Raw genomic sequence first — 5,274 nt, 5'->3', positions numbered from 1 at the left:
TACTAGATGGCAGGCATCTTCTTATCCAACTTTCAGGGGAGGAAGACTATGCAAGATTGTTTGCAAAACAAGCTCTTTAAATTGGAGGCACCACCATGAAAAGTTTGAAGTGTGATCCTGGTTTTGATCCTAGTAAGGAACCTCCTATAGTTCCCCTATGGTTTAAATTACCTGGCCTCCAAATTCAATACTTTAATCTCAATGCTCTATTTAATATTGCAAGTGCATTAGGGAGACCCCTGAGGGTTGATGCTCCTACCTATAACAAAGCTAGATTTGCTCTAGCTAGAATCCTTATAGAAAGCGATGTAACCCTCCCTGAAACTAAAAGGCTCTGGATTGGTACTGATAATGAGGGGTTCTGGCAGAATGTCGTTTTAGAACAGAAACCAAATTATTGTTACCACTGCAAGATGTTTGGACACACCAAGGATAGATGCTTCAGGCTTCACCCTCCCCTGAAGAATAATGTGTCAACTCAGGAAAGGATTAATCAGCCTACTCCCCCAGAACCTACAGTTTGTGTGGAACCCTCTCCATCTGGGAATTTGGAGGATATGTTGGACACAACCAGAAGCTCAACAACTCATTTTGCCTCCACTGCTCCCACTAACTTAGCCCCCAGACACTTCAGGGAGGAGGAGAATCAAATAACTATTATAACTCCTCTAACTGATTCAATAGATGTAGATGAGGCATCTAGGGAGATTAACTAGATAGATGCTCCAGTCATAGAAGCCCCTGAGAAGAAAGACATAGCTGAAATGAAACTCCTATTGGAAGAGGAATGGAAAACACAAAAATCCAAGAAGAAGAAAAAGTTACTATCAGAAGTTCTGAAATTAAAGGAAGGAAGTAATGGGAGCACAGGTGTTCTAAAGATTGGAGGACCTCCTCCTTCTAGAGGAAGGACCAGATCAAGATCTCAGCCTTCCCTCCATTTCAATCCCTCTAATGATTTACATGCTGTGTTGGAATATAAGGGACATTGCCAATCCACAGCCTTTAAGAAGAATGATTTATCTCAATAAAAAATATAAACTATGGTGTTTTGTTATACTTGAACTAATGGTCCAGCAAAACTCCCATAGAATTATTAACAAATTGCATGGTTTTTCTCACTATGCTAACAAGAATAATAAAATTTGGTTCTTTTATAGGAAAGAATTATAGTGGAGCATTCTTATCGACCATCCACAGTTCATACATCTTTCACTTCTAGTTCAAGGCCATATGGAGTGTGCAACCTTTATTTATGCTGGAAGTCTGAACGTAGGTAGATAGGAGCTTTGGGAGGGCTTATATCTCATCAGCACAAACATGAACTCTCCCTAGTTGGTAGGGGAGATTTTAATTGTATCACTACTGTAGGAGAGAAATCTAGGGGGAGACCTCCCAATCTGTCCAAAATGACTTTCTTCAATGACCAAATTAAGTAAGCTAGATTGTTTGACATGGGATACCAGGGTCCTAAATATACTTGGAAAAGGGTTCTTCTGTGGGAAAGACTTGATAGGGTGTTAGTGAATGACTACTAGCATAAACACTACCTCCTAACCTTTGTTACTCACTTAAACCTCACTGGTTTTGATCATAGACCACTTCATATATCCATTATTTCCCCTAGCATTACCACATATCATGCCCCTTTCAGATACTTTAATATGTGGTCCACTCACCCCCTTTTCATCAGCTGTGTTGCTTCTAATTGGATGGGTATTGGTCATACTGACCCTTTCATCAAGCCAAGCCTTCTTCACTTAGAACTAGCAAAGCTTTGAGGAAGTGGGGTTAGGAGACATTTGGGAATGTTTTCTGCAATGCCTTATCTACTGAAACGAAAGTTGAGAAAGTAGAAGCTGCTGTTCAGAATAATACTGCCATTGAGACTGATCTGCTTAATGCCCAGACTAATCTGCTTAATGCTATTGACATACAAGATATGTTACTCAAACAAAAAGATTCCATTAACATCTTTACTAAAGGTGACAGAAACACAAAGTTCTACCATGCTTATATAAGTTAGAAGAGGAAGTCTAATACCATACAATCTATTTACTCTACTGAGGGTAGATGGATTAATGATAATGATCTTATTGCTTTATTGCTTTGGATCTTATTGCTTTGGATGTTGTTAAGTACTACAGTTCCTTACTGAACTCTTCAGCTGATCCTAATACTAACTATGAAGACTACTTTACTGAAGAATTAAATTACACTAATCAGCTCAACCTCACTGAACCCCCTTCTGATGAAGAAATTTGGGATGCCTTAAACACCATTGACAGCTCTAAAGCAGCTGGTCCTAATGGTTTTACTGCTGACTTTTACAAAAAAGCTTGGCACATTATTAAGAAGGAGGTAATTGAGGCAATAAGAAGCTTCTGCAAGGGGGTCCATCTCCCTAGATATTTTGGAGACACTTCTATTGTGCTAACCCCTATAGGAGATCTGCAGAAGACTTGGGAACACTACAGGCCTATCAACCTCACATTTGTCATAAGTAAAATCATAAGGAAGATCATAGTTAGAAGACTTCAACCTCATCTTGACATGATTATTTGCCCGAACCAGACTGCATTCATTAAAGGGAGATCTATCACTCATAATGCATTGCTGGTACAAGAACTCATTTTGGATTTAAATAAAATTTGTAGAGGGGGATATCTAATTTATAAATTAGATATTAAAAAAGCTTATGACACCATTGACTGAAAATTCATTTTGGGGATTCTTGCAGCTAGAGGCTAGAGGATTTCAACTAAACTCATCCACAGGTTGCTCATAAATAATAAACACTCTATTCTTATCAATGGAAAAGCCTGGGGTTCTTTCACTGCTACCAGAGGGCTCAAACAAGGTGACCCACTCTCTCCCACTATCTTTATTATTGATATGGATTACTTCTCTAGAATTCTTGACATGACCATTCTCAACCAACATTACTCAAGATTTCATCATAAGTCTAATATAGCTATTCACACCTCATGTATGCTGATGATACCATGATATTCTCTAATGTTCATAAGAAAACAGTTAAAAAAGTCAATATGAAAACAGTTAAAAAAGTCAATCAATGTCTGAAACAATTTTAGAACTATTCTGGGATGGAGTTTTGCCCTACTAAATGCCACCTTGTATTTCACAAGAGGGCTTCCTCCATTTGTAAACATTGGGTCTAAGATTATACTGGCTTTTCTATTGCTAAGGACCCTCTAAAATATTTGGGGGGTCCAACTCACTTGGGGGAGATCAAAGCTTACCCAATTTGATGAGGTTTTCAGAAAATTCAGAAAACCTTATTTAGCTGGTCACATTCCTTCCTGTCTAATGGTGTCCAATGGGGGTAGAGTTACTCTTCTCAAAAGCATCCTAACTACCTTCCCCTCATATATTCTTCAAACCAGTTACTTGAAGAAAAGCACTCAAATTCAGTTGGAGAGAGTCTTTAACAAATTCTTATGGGTAGGTCAAAGCCAACAGCTCCACTGACCTTCTTGGCAAAAGGTAGCTAAACCTATAATGGCAGGTGGGATGGGGTCCAAGGGATCCAAGGGACTCCATCAAATCACACAGATTAATTTATGTAAGATGTGGATTAATTTCAAAACCCAAACTTCCCTATGGGCTAAGTTCATGAATGGTAAATACTGCAAAGGCCAACATCCTTCTCTCATCTCCAAAAAGCTGGGGGACTCCAGAATTTGGACTAATATGCTTAAAATTAGACACCTTGCTGAAGATATGTACAAATGGGATTTGGGGAATGGTCAAGTGAACTTTTTGCTTGACCATTGGTGTCCTAAAGACTGGCTAGCCCCCCCCTCTGACTTCAACGCTCAACTCTCTATTTGTGATCTTTGGGAAGGGGACTTCTAGTCTGTTACTAAGCTCCAATCCAAAGATCCAACCAATCCATTCTACAAGAGCCCCACCTATCTCAAGTCACTAAGTTTGTTTTTGATAAGGGAAGGAAAGACAATATTATCTGGCATAGCTATGCTAACCAAAGCTTGACAAAAGTCATCTATGCCAAACTTTACTATTGAGATCAAGTCCCTTGGGGTGAAGCCCTTTGGAGTAGATATATATCCCCCTCCATATCCTTCTTTCGTTGGAGATTCTTCAACAACCTTCTGCTAACTGATGATATCCTTAAACTGAAGGGATTAAGATGGCCTTCTAGATGCTATCTCTGTCTGAGATTTGAAGAGGACAATAATCACCTATTCTTTAAATGTGAGTTTGCTCAAGAGGTATGGAATGCACTCCTTACTAAGATTAAAGTTGAGGGCTTGGACAAGGACTGGTCTAGTATCAAAGATGGATGGCACAGTTGGAAAAGTAAAAAAGGTGAGTCCATTCCTTTTATTGCGGCTTGGTTCTTGTGGATGTGCAGGAACAGCAGAAAACATGAAGACAAGACTATTCAACACAATATGGTTACTAGAAACTGTGTTTCCTACTTAAACAAGATGATTCATCTAAAAAGCTTCCCTAATATCAGCTTGCCTCAGACTACTGTAACCAAAACTCAAAACAAGATTGAGAAGATCATTTGGCAACCTCCTGATCCACAAACCATGAAGAATAATACTGATGGTGGCTTTTCTGAATGGGGTGCAGGGGCGGGGGGTTTTCAGAGATTCCTCCAGCAAATGTCTGTTACTCTTTCATGCTCCTACTGAGGCCCATGATGCTCTAGAAGCTGAGCTTATTGCTGTTTACTAGGCCCTTACCTTTGCACAGAAAGCTGCATGACACAAATTGTGGATTGAGGTGGAATCTTTACAACTGATTACTTTCCTCACCCCAGAGCAATTGTCTTCTTGGCACCATATGCAATGGAAATAGAAAATTGGCAATCTTTACAAGATTTTTAAAGTCTATATGTCTTTTATATACAAAGAAGGAAACCAACCTGCTAATTGGCTTGACAGACATGGTCTCTATGCTAACTCCATCTCTATTGCAACAAGGCCTCCCACCCGTCTTGCCCTCCTGCTTCATGGTGATAGGTTGGAGACTCCTCATCTAAGATTCAAGGCTAATCAACTTAAAGATATTTAGTCTTTAGGGGCTTCTTCTATTTCTTTCCCTTTACTTAGTTTTATTATACCCATGTATGTCTTAGTTTTGAGGATTGGTCACCTATCTTTTATAGTAAGGGGACCTTTCTTGTGGAATCTTTTGTACTGCTTTAAATGATCAACACGTATGGAGTCGAATAATGCTCCTTCCACAAAAAAAAAAATAAAAAAATAATTTATATAT

The sequence above is a fragment of the Phalaenopsis equestris genome, unplaced genomic scaffold, assembly GCF_001263595.1.
Source record: "Phalaenopsis equestris unplaced genomic scaffold, ASM126359v1 Scaffold000748, whole genome shotgun sequence".
Classification (NCBI taxonomy): domain Eukaryota; kingdom Viridiplantae; phylum Streptophyta; class Magnoliopsida; order Asparagales; family Orchidaceae; genus Phalaenopsis; species Phalaenopsis equestris.
The sequence above is the reverse complement of the archived record's forward strand: the minus strand, read 5'-3'. Positions refer to the sequence as shown.